The following is a 12,305-nucleotide window of genomic DNA, read 5'->3' as shown; positions in this document are numbered from 1 at the left end:
AATTTGATGAAGAATTATATGACAAACCTACTGATACTGTTCACAGTAGACAATAAAAGTAATATCTTTGAATAACTGTGTAATTAGCCGGAGACTAATAAGAACAGCCTCATTTTATTTATCATCTTCGAAGTCTTTATTATTTGGATTTCTATTTTTTAAAAAATGATGCCATTCAGTGATTAACGAAACTATTCAATACATGACAGTGAGGTGGGTTGCAGCCTTTATGTTATCATCCTTTTGCTGTAAGGCAGTGAATATGTAACATAACTTACACCAATAAAATGAGTCTGTCAAAAGTGAAATTTATAGTTCTTGTAACCTATTTATAACCTGTTGTTTTTCTGCTCTGTGTGTGTGCATGTTACTGCAATACATTATAATTTATCTAACACAGCTCAGTATGTTGTACAGCTTTTCCTTCCGAAGTGGGATTTACAGAAACATTTCTTCGGCTTTTTTTAAGACAAAGTTGCTTTAAATTTATCATGTGTAACCTACGACCAGAAGTTTGAATTTCAGGCTATATTAACAACTGATAACATTCAAAACTTTCTTCTTTCCCAAGACCCATTGGTGTACTCTCTTCTTGCTTAGCCAATCTTACACTCCCTCTTACCCTCCTATTCCTTGCAGCCTGATTCAGGTGTAATGGATATTTCATTTCATTAATGCTTTCCTTGGCATCTTCTACTCTTTGCCTTTTGTTTGACCTATTTTTTCTGCTCTTCACCTGTCTGTCAGATCCTACTCTCTTGTGTTTATCATCTTATTTATCATCAGATATTAACAGCACCAATGAATAATTTTCTATCACATTTACAGTACATTCTTAAATTATTATTCTCAAGGTAGTTTTTTTTTCAGGTATTTGGTTTCAAATATTCTTCTCCATAAAATTACATCATCTTTCATTAAAAAAAATGCATATACTTGTTGTGAACAAGAAGTGGAGAATCTTTAAAAGATTTTTTGTCAATATCTTGCATACAGAGTTTATGTACAAAAGCAGTACAGTGTTGAAACAGAGAGGCTAAGAAATCTGAACATATGAAAATTCCAGGAGGTGAAAACAGTTTCATAATGTGTGTCCCTGAAATTGACTTCAGAATCAGTCACCAATTAAATGTAAAATTTGTATTAGATTTATGTTGCATCACTGTTTTATTTTAACTGCAACACTAATGTAAAATCTGTATTAGATTTATGTTGCATCACTGTTTTATTTTAACTGCACCACTGATAACATTATCAAATCTTTCAAATGTTTCAACTTCAAGCCACAGACATTGAGACACTTGATTTATTACACAGTTTCCCAAAAATAGACAGAAGCACTATCATCAGCAGAAACAATACTGTTAGCATCATAATTATTAAAAAAAAGTACCTTTTTTCCCAAATGATGTTTTTTGTGAGTTTAGGTATCCATGTTGTGAGTGTTACATGATTCATGTAACATAAAATTAAAAAAAAAAGGGATTTGCCTGACTTAAATTAACATGTGATTACACTGCTACAAAAGACAGTTTTTGATGTAATGTTTCATGAGTTGTTGACCTGAAGACGTCTTCTAAATCTTTCATTTAGAGTATAATTTTTAGTATACAAGTCGTCAAGAAAAATGGTGAATTTTCGACCTCGGTTAAAATATTAGAACTTTCTATACCAAGGAGCTATACAGACTTTATCAATACACTATTAAATTAATTTTTAGCGTAATTAACCACTGAAAATTTCATATCATCTTAAACTTTGTGGCTTTTAAATTCAGTTTTTTATTTCTCTCCTAAGAACTTTTTGGTGAAAGTTGTCTGCTGCTCCTTATTTCATTTTTGTATACTTCCCTGTAGTTAATTGCAGTATCCTAGCATGTTGTTAAATTTCATTGTCATAAGTTTTGCTTGATCTCAGATCTTCAGATTTTCTTCTTTGCGACTTCCTGTTAGTTATTTAACCACTTAGTTCCTCTTATGTGTACATAGCATGGTGTAACTTCTGTTATAATTTTGATTTGAGCATGTGGCTGTAATATTTTCATGAGACACTGGCATGATCACTTCGAAAGTGGCTGAGATGAATATTGTTTGTTCCTAAATTTTACATATTTTCAGTGTGGACTTTGGAGAGTCAGTTTTCCTGTTCAGTAACTCAAATTGTAGTGGATATGAAAATATTGAAAGTTGAATATTCATGGATGACTAGTTGTAGACTGTGGTTTAGATTTCTCTTCGTTGAGGAAGAGACAGTAGAATTGTTAAGAAAGGTATCACAAATTTTTTAAACATATGACTTCACCTAATCTACTATTGACTGAATTACAGTAAATTACTACACCTCTTTGGCCACAGGCATTTTTATCATAAAATGACAGATTTCTGTACATTTTCTTTCCTTTACAGAGTAAGAGCATATCAGTGAAACTTTTATTGCATTACAACATGTAAATTTTTTGGAATAATTCTGCACAGCCCATTTTACAGGGCTACAACATACTGCTAAATCAAAGGAAAACAATGTGTTACATGTAGACTGCCATTGCTGTTGTGTTACTGCAAATCATTAGTCTCTCTTTGTGAGCTGTGAGGTTTCACAGCCGCTATTGATGCTAAAACGTAAACACTTGCATCTTTTGATGTGTAATTCTGTGTGATAGACCATATTGTGATTGAAAAATAATAGCAGAGATCCTGAAGTGCTCATTTCCAAAGCTTACACACCAGAAGTTGCCAAAAGCAGTGGACTTTCAAACTTACTTGTCAGATTTGTGCTTTAGCTCTACTGAAAACTGTGAACCCATTTGTGTCTTTACATTCTGTTCAGCATAATGCTTCTCCAGGCTTTAAAATCCATAACTTCTCCAGGCTTTTAAACTTATAACAGCTTCATTCCAAGATTCACATATATTCCACCACCTGTCTTTTGACAGTAATCCACGTACATTATATTTGAGTAATTGGTAGTTTTGATCATAAATTAATGCTGTGGTTTTCTTGTTATTTTAGCCACAAAATTATATGGTACTGCATGCTTTCCATCCCTCTTAACATTTTTCGTGCCTCTGTAAACAGAAGTATTGGAGAAATATGGTGATTTTCTAATATTTGAAATTTTCACATTATAGCTTTTGGCCGAATGGTTATGATACTTGTTAATGCACCAGAATTGATTTGTCGCCCTGTGTGACAATAGATTTCAGTGTTGAGCTACAAATGTTGTTGCAGTACTATTTTGCCAGGCTTTGGAGTTTGTAGAGTTCTTGTTAAAGCAGCTACTTTGATGCCTTTTATTTTCTCATATATTTGATTCTGTGTATGATGCTGAGGGTACAACTTCTTTGCTGTTCTAGCAGTATGTCCTGTTTACCCATTGATAATTGCACAAGACATGGGCTTTTTTTATGTGCTTATCAGTAGCATCAAGCAATAGTCTTTTGCTTGTAAATGGCCTTGGAAATTAGAGTAAATTATATAATGTCCTGTGTGAACTGCAGACTGCAAGTTTTGTAAATTAAAAATTTTAAGCTTTTGTCACCAGTGAGTCTTTTGTGGAGTTAGTGACATCTCTCTGAGCTTGTTTTGTGGGAGATAATTGCCACTCTATGGAAGGGGGTTATTCCTTCTGAATGTAGGTATTCAAAATGTTGTTTTATTTTGTGTCGAATCATGAATTAAAATAACTGTTAGATTCCTCTTTGTCCCTGGCATAGCATGGCCCCCTTTTTTATGTTTGGTTTTTGTTGTTTATAATTTATTATAGCAGTTTCATAGCATCATTATATTGTTATTACTCCCTCATTAATTACGCAAAAGGCTAGACCACAGGTGTAACTTTGTGAGGTTTTTTCTTGTCTGTAATATTATGATTGGCTGTGTGTTGGATAATGTTCCGTTTCTAAAATTAAGAAACATAGTGTTTCTGCTTAACTGTCCCGTTATGTGCGGCTTGGGAAACCAATATCCTCATTTTTAAATACTGAATTACTCTTTACAATTCGATTACAATTTGCAAAATAGTTAATATTTACATAAACTTGAATTCATAAAATGATACGTAAATTGCTGACACTTTTCGGTCTTAATTAAAACTATAACAAGTCGTTACTGTGTTTCTTGTCTCTGAGGAAGTCAGATTAATTGGGACAATCGTTCAATGTATTAAACTTTGATGGAGCCAGAATATGGGGAAAAAAACACCACCAGTGAGTGAGTGAGTCTGTGTGTATTGTCTTAACTTGTTAGCTTGGGAGCTTAGTGCAGATGCCTGTGCTGTTATTGCTGTTGAATATTTAGAACAAATAGATCAACTGTAATCATTTAATTGAAAGTAAAATTTTGTCTGACATGATGAATGTTATTTGTACCGTAAAGGAGTGATATTCAAACAGAATTGCAGCTTATGTACCATGAATTAAACATTTGTTTTGCATATTTTGATGTGAATGAAATAGCAAGATACCTTGTTCATAAATGAATAAATTCTTTTGTCATACCAATGAGTTGATTTATTTTATGACTAAAGGTTTGTACATATCGTAACTTTGATGTCTAAAACATTTTGCAATATGTTGTTTGTAATTTTTGATGAATAATCATTCTGTTGAAATCTTATTATGGATTTTTATGATACAACCTTTTTTACCCTGTTGCAAAATTTTGTGTGCACATATATGTATATATATAAAAACACACATGCGTGCGCAAGCGCAGGAAGTTCAGATTTATTGACACACACATAAATTTCTGCTCCACAAAGACACACACTGACACAAGGAAATCTATCATTTCTTTGAATATAATGAAGCAACTTAGGATATTAACGTTTTCATCAGTCTCAGTTTTGTGTTGTGCGAGGCACCCCTTTCATTATGAGGATATAACAGTACACATTGAAGAGCAAAGTAGTAATGAAGGTGGGAAACATGAAATGAAACAGATGAGAGGCATTTTATCAGTCAGTAATGCAAATAAAATTAATTTGACAGCAGTTGGATATTCATTAATCATAGTACTAATGTTGATGGCTGTAAGACGGAAGAATCTGTGATGATTATTAACTCATTGCACTCTTGAAAGTATGTAAGCTTGTTATAAAGTAATTTTCACAAAATCTGTTGCCTTGAACATTACAATGACTATGCTAGTGCTGATTGAACAGAGATGATGAAGTGATCGCTTCTTGCTTTGACATGGTATCCAATTAGTTCGTTTGATTTCAATATGTAAGAATGACAACAAATGTTACATTAATAAATTGTTTGGAATTTTGTCTGATAACTGTTTCCCAAAACCAGCACCACCACCACCACCACCTCCTCCTCCTCCTCCTCCTCCTCCTCCTCCTCCTCCTCCTCACCATGAACTATAGAGGACAGAGGAACCACTTTGGAAAATTCATGTTTGTCTATAGTTATACACCTTTGCAAGAGAAGTTATCTTTCCACTGATCATACAAGCAAGATTTCTCACCTGCTATGTACTCTTAAGGGTTTTGTATCATAGGCACAGTGTTTCATCTCCTGCCTTGGTAGCCATTGTTGGCAGAGGCTAATTAGGCAAGTGTTTAATTTCCCTAATTTAAATACACTCCTCTCTAACCTCCAGGAATGTCTTCTGCAGTCAAAAAGTTATGCTTAAGACCAAAACACCAATCATCATCAAAGAATTTCTTTCCAATGTCAGTTGATGTAGTACTCCTTGTTCAGTACCCTAACTGCAAACTATGTAGAGTAACTGAAATTAATTTTGGAATTTGTATCAATTCACTGAACTTTGACAATAAACCAACCAAAATAACTGCTTCTGATTACAGTGATACATACTGAGGAAGTGAATTACAGTCAATTACAAATTTATATCAGAATTACTCCCAGATTTACTATGCAGTCAGTGTCTTCTTTTGTGTGTAGTCAAAGTTATTGCTGTTTGTCTCGTGCAGCATAGTGCCTGCTATTGATAGTCTCTCAAGAAAATAATGAATCTGGCCTTTTAGAAAAAAAAAATTCCTGATTTTAAAAGCAACAAGAGGAAATCAAATGTGAAAAACACAAAGCATTTGAAACTTCCTATTTAGAGGATATATAAGTGAGCGAATTAATATTGTGTTTACCTCCTCCTTTTTGGCTGGAATGGCATATTATAAATTATTTCATGTACTAGGATTTTCTTTTTCCTCTCTCAGGCCTGTTCCATTTAGACTTTTTCTTATGTAAAGTCAGACTTTATATTTTAAGGTATTGATGAATTTTTTTCATTTTCATCTCCATATCTGTCGGAAGAAATGGGAGTAGCTGCAATGCATTGAACCAGTTTGTGCTATATATTTAATTTGGCGAAGCAGGAAAAACTCCACTTAAAGATAGCAGCATTCACATCCACAAAACAGCATACACATACCTTGTAAGGTCTGTTAAACTGTCCTGAGAAACAGCAGTTAGAGGAAGAAATTGATGAAAGTCATTTTCATCACTTTTATTGCGGGGGAATTATGTGTGAAGTTGGTATGGGTAATCGGAGACTCGACTTTGGGAATCTAAGAAAACAAATTGATTGTAGTTTTTCTTCAAATAGATTTTCATTGTATTGAGCTCATGCTATACTTCTATTTGTGTGTTGTGCAATGGAATAGTGGACATGCTACTCAGAAATGGAAACTTCAAATCTTTAATGAATTTGTGAAACAGGAATACTCATCAGATAAATATGAATATGCTTTTAACAACATTTGTTATTAAACTGAACTGTCTATATTGTGATATTGGAGCTGCTGTGCCTTTTTGATGTTTAAGATGGAATTCGTTGCTGTTGAACCAATGAAATACATATCTTCTTTTTGGGTGTCTGTTAGGGGCAGAATAATTTTCACTATTTCCTGAAAAAGTACAATTCCGTAAAGTTTCACTTTTTTGCTTTCTGAAATAAAATCTTTGAGGTTGGGTCACAAAGATAACGGACAGAAGTGGTTAGCTTTACAGTAGGCTGGTAAAATAATCCACATTTAGTGCAATAAATGAAGAGAGTGATGAAGGACAAATCTGTGTGGTAGCCATTTTTGCAGCAGCTGTACATAAATTGCTGTAGTTTACAAGAAAAATGCATTTTTATGTGCTGCATGTTGTTTTTCTTATAAACTATTGCAATATGGATAGGTAATTACTTCTGAACTTAGTGACCAAATGTATATTTGTCTGGAGACTGGAAAGAGAAGATCCATAAAGGTGTTACTTGGAAAATATAGCTGATATATGAGGAAATTAGGAACTATTCATTTTCCACTCTTTGATCAAGGACTCTTACAACTTATGTCATTCAGTAACTTTTTACTCGGTCAGTAGTCAATTGTAGAAGGTAGAGATTTCTCATGCTGTAATCACACCCCAGTTGCTTTATTGGAAAGAGGTCTTTTTCAGTTTTTTTGTATGGAATTGAATGTCAAAAGGTAGATAGAATCTTTTGAGCCTTTTTTACTTAAAGTGGTCACTTGAGGTGTAAAAGGGGCTGCATAGTGTTTTAGTGTGCAACATTTTATTGATTATATGTACTACTGCCGACAATGTATATAATCATATTCCAGTAAAGTGACACTTGATTTCACAGCAAAAAAATGGACATGCTTTAGAGATTGCCTCACATATTTGGCACACAGAAGAAATGTGTTTTATTCATCATTTAGGATTGTGGAACACATTTCTCTCATCTATAATGATGGGGACTTTGATCACTACATTATAATTATTTGCAGGCCTTTTTAAATACTTCAATAGAAAGTGGCAGTCAAGTAAAATGTGGGCAAAAATCCTTTGCTTCATAGTAATTTCAAACTTCGTAGGGTAACTACAGTTCCTTCTGTGTGTTAATTACATTAAAAATATTTGAAGAAGAAAAAAAAAAAGCTGAGAAAACTGCATCAGACTCCCTTTCCTTGCAGCCATTGTTATTGTTACACATTGATGAACTCTCAGAAATCATCAGTGGATTATAACCCACAACAAAGGGTAACAAACCAAATAAATGATGGTACATCATCACACAGACAGAAGTGAACATATTCTCGTAGTGGTCATAACATTTTTCTATTATCACATTAAATCATATCTTTATTTGGGGAGCACCATGAGACATTGATTGAATATGCCAAAATTATCACCTCTCAATCGTAAGGCAAAATAATGATTGCAGCAGAGTCACTATGATTACAATAATTTATATTTATTTATCACATGATACATCTTACTGTCAATCCAATATCTGTATTTGTCAGCAATGGACCTTTTTTTTATTTTTTCTTTCATATCCCCCCCCCCCCTCCTTTTTTAAAAATTGAGGCCACGTGGGTGCTTTAAATTGACTGTTATGTAGAAACATAACTTTGTTATTAAATTCTCTAATAACTGTGTAAAAATGTTTGAAGCCTGTGTATTTGTACTTGAACGTTTTCTTTGATCTGCTGAAACTTTGGATGAAAATAGAGCCACAAAACTGTTTTTAATGAATTGTGCTCCAACATTAAATAGTAATTGTTGTAACTTTTAGATCTGCAAGCTAAAAATATTGAAGTTTTTCTGAGTTTAACTGTCATACTGTTACCTAACAAAGAATGAATTCAATTTCAGGCTTAGTGTGTACATTTTCAGACATCAAAACAAAATGCTCTGTCAGATGTTTGTTTTACTCCTGCCCACATCTTTTTACTGGATTGAAAATTACGATGTTGCCTCAAACCCCACAACAATGTACATTTTTCAAAGATTCAAGTTTTTAATTAATGAACGATGTATTATTAACAACAAAAACTATTTGATTTTAACTAAAAGGGATGCTTCTCGCACTTCCAGCAGATATAGCTACTGAAGTATTCTTGTTTATTTTGAAATGTTTCCATGTATTCTGCTTTCTTATTTAGATTTTTTTTTCATTTATTTTACAGGTGCATGATGAGTCTAGTAGTTTAAACTGTGTTCATTTAAAAACCAATAGTAGACCTTATAAAGAATGTGAAGTGCTTAAACTGTTACCAATTTTATGTCATCATTTGACATTTTGAGTTTGTGGAGAGATTTTTAATTCATAATACTATGTTGGAAGCACCTGGTAACTGTCGGTTGTTGTGACCAAACAGAAATCTTATTTTCTTGAATTTTCCAGTATGAAGTTATCACAATTAAAATCTGAGAGTATACATGTAACAAGATCCTCCAACAGAGAGAACCTAAATCCCTTAAATGTCTAAACAGCTTTTTAATCATTTCATAAGTTTGGCAAAATAAAATTGGAGCAGTAGTACAAGGCTTTTGAAAGGGGAAGGCAAAAATGCAGAGTTTGGATTTTGGGACAAACTAGCATCAGTTAAATATATAGCAGAATTTGTCTCTCTAAATAAGGCTGCCATAGACCCACATGATATTTATAGTGAACCACATGAACTGTCTTTGATGTGTTATTTCAAGAAGTTGGGAAAACCTTATACCTGATTCTCCTTTTTCACTAATTAATTTGTTTTCAGTTTATCTATATGGATAAAATCGTTAGAGTGGAAATATTGTGACACACCTGCTGAGATTACCATAGATTTCTACATAAGTTATTGTGCTTCCATCTTTTTAAAGCATGTACTTGTCCTTTATGCTGGGAGTAGAACTTCACAACAGAACACTAGTTTTATTTTACGCTGCATCAGGTGTGTATATACTGTGCTTATACACTGCCTGCAGGTCACATTAATCAAATAGGAAATATGGCTTAATTTTTGTTCTTTGCAGTACATGGTATTTCTTGTGATTGCAGTCAGAAACCCAGAGATGGAATCTTAATGAGATTAGCACAAAAATGGAGAATGTGGCATGAAATGAAATTTCAGTGTTTACTTCAAAGAAAATTTTTGAAGTCTTTCAGGCAACAGCAGGATGATGTATGAACAGAGAGAGAGATACTGGAAAGACTAGAATCTCAAACTTAAAGTGATAGTAACATTCAAATTTTGTTGTGAAAAGGGTGGACAAAAACTGAGTAGTATTTGTTATTAAACATGTAGCTCATTTGTGGATTCATGTTAATTATTTTATTTGGTATAGTTTATTATACATAGCTGACAACAGAAATCAAGGGAAAAACATTTTTTTAAGGAACTACCTGTTTGCAAACAGTAGAAAGCAAGAGAAATAATTTTTGAAAAATCATCTCATTGAGCTGTTGTTGTACACAAGGAATAACACTAAATGATTAAATTCCTTTTTTCTATATTTTGGTGATTTAAATGATTGTACAGTGTTTTCTTCTCTGTGTTAATTGTTCACAGTTAGATTTATGGAACATGGTACATCTCAGGGCTCTACTTGGACCCACCAGATTCAAAAGACACACACAAAAAAAGTTGTCACATTTCCAGAGAAAAATTTTTCTTTACGAATGATTCACTGCATTCCTAACATGTTAAATCGTCAAGTTTAATGTGCTTTCTGCACAAGCATTTTATTCTATCAGTTGATTATTTTCACCCCCTCCTGTCAATAACAACGTAGGAGGTAATAAAGATATAACATTTAACTACTTACTAAAGCTTCAGACTGAAATGCTTCAAGTGTTATTATTGTTTTGTGATATAGATAGTCTGGTCTGCTTAACTACAGTGTCTATATGAAGCTGTAGTTATAGACTTCCATATAAATCATTTATTGGAGATAATGCAATGCTGCCAACCATAGTTTATCTACATTACTGCATGTTTTAAGCTTTGTGGGCCTAACAAATCAGTCTCCTTCAGAAACTTAACTCATTGGAGCAGACAAATTATAGTAATAAAGTGAAAGTGAAAATAGTACGCCCCCCCCCCCCACACACACACACACACAGAGAGAGAGAGAGAGAGAGAGAGAGAGACTACAGAAAGAAATTAGTTTCAGAAGTTTTAAATGAATCATAGCGGCATTAGGACACACTTCACTTTGTCATTAATCTGGTATTAATGTTATGAATATAATAGAGGGAAACATTCCACGTGGGAAAAATATATCTAAAAACAAAGATGATGAGACTTACCAAACAAAAGCGCTGGCAGGTCGATAGACACACAAACATACACACAAAATTCTAGCTTTCGCAACCAACGGTTGCTTCGTCAGGAAAGAGGGAAGGAGAGGGAAAGACGAAAGGATGTGGGTTTTAAGAGAGAGGGTAAGGAGTCATTCCAATCCCAGGAGCGGAAAGACGTACCTTAGGGGGAAAAAGGACGGGTATAAACTCGCGCGCGTGCACACACACACATATACCCGTCCTTTTTCCCCCTAAGGTAAGTCTTTCCGCTCCCGGGATTGGAATGACTCCTTACCCTCTCCCTTAAAACCCACATCCTTTCGTCTTTCCCTCTCCTTCCCTCTTTCCTGACGAAGCAACCGTTGGTTGCGAAAGCTAGAATTTTGTGTGTATGTTTGTGTGTCTATCGACCTGCCATCGCTTTTGTTTGGTAAGTCACATCATGTTTGTTTTTAGATATATGGTATTAATGTTACTAATTCGTATGTAAATTCTTCAGCTTCTTCAAAATTGCAAAAACTGCCAAAAGTAGCTAGTCTTACATTTTGGCATTTGTGCCTGGCAGCACTCTTTAATGCTTATGTGAGTTGATTTGTTGGTCAAAACAAAAATTAATCCATACGTAAAGCACTTACCGCATCGTTAAGATGCTCGCTGAAGTTTTGCAACCCTTACCAAAGGATTGCTTGAGCACAATAGTGTTAACAACTTTGGATATTGTTATTCTCCTGTGCTTCAAGTACATCAGCCAGAGGAGTTACACAGAGGTAAGAAATTGATTTTGATTGCACTTTAAGCGTATATGGCAATGAAAGTGTACACCATATATTTACAAAGTTTGAAAGTAGTTCGAAGGTTTTGCAGCAGTACTGATTTATCCAGTGATTATAGAAAAGCCAAGATATGTGCAGAGGAGAGTGCTGTTTCTGTGATGGATTGCTGTGCAGTTGCAATGTTGTACATGTTCTCTGCACATGCACATGAACAACTTTTGTGCCTGAAGGCGATTGGAGGAGGGACAGTATGAATGAAGCATGTTCCATTTTCAAACTAGTCGCAATCTAGTTGGATAACGGTCATTTTTACACAGAAAGAAAATGTGGTGTTCGGAACAATCCTACACATAATTGTAATGGTAAATAGATGGTGTGGATGGGAATCATCCTGTGTCACACAGACCTCTGCATCATTTACAATGATTCTTTTGCGGCTCAGAGATTAGAAAAAATATCTTCGGATATTTCAGTCTGCCTTATGTTAATACACACTGTCTTT

General features: G+C 34.0%; 1 protein-coding gene across 8 annotated transcripts in view; it reads left to right on the top strand.

Moving 5' to 3' along the window:
• The window catches only part of LOC126210040 (YLP motif-containing protein 1-like), a 392,244-nt gene that overhangs the window by 98,865 nt on the left and 281,074 nt on the right, over positions 1 to 12,305 (top strand). The gene's annotated exons all lie outside the window — the stretch shown is intronic.

Source organism: Schistocerca nitens, chromosome 10, assembly GCF_023898315.1.
Source record: "Schistocerca nitens isolate TAMUIC-IGC-003100 chromosome 10, iqSchNite1.1, whole genome shotgun sequence".
Classification (NCBI taxonomy): Eukaryota; Metazoa; Arthropoda; class Insecta; order Orthoptera; family Acrididae; genus Schistocerca; species Schistocerca nitens.
This window is presented reverse-complemented; position numbering and strand designations above follow the sequence as displayed.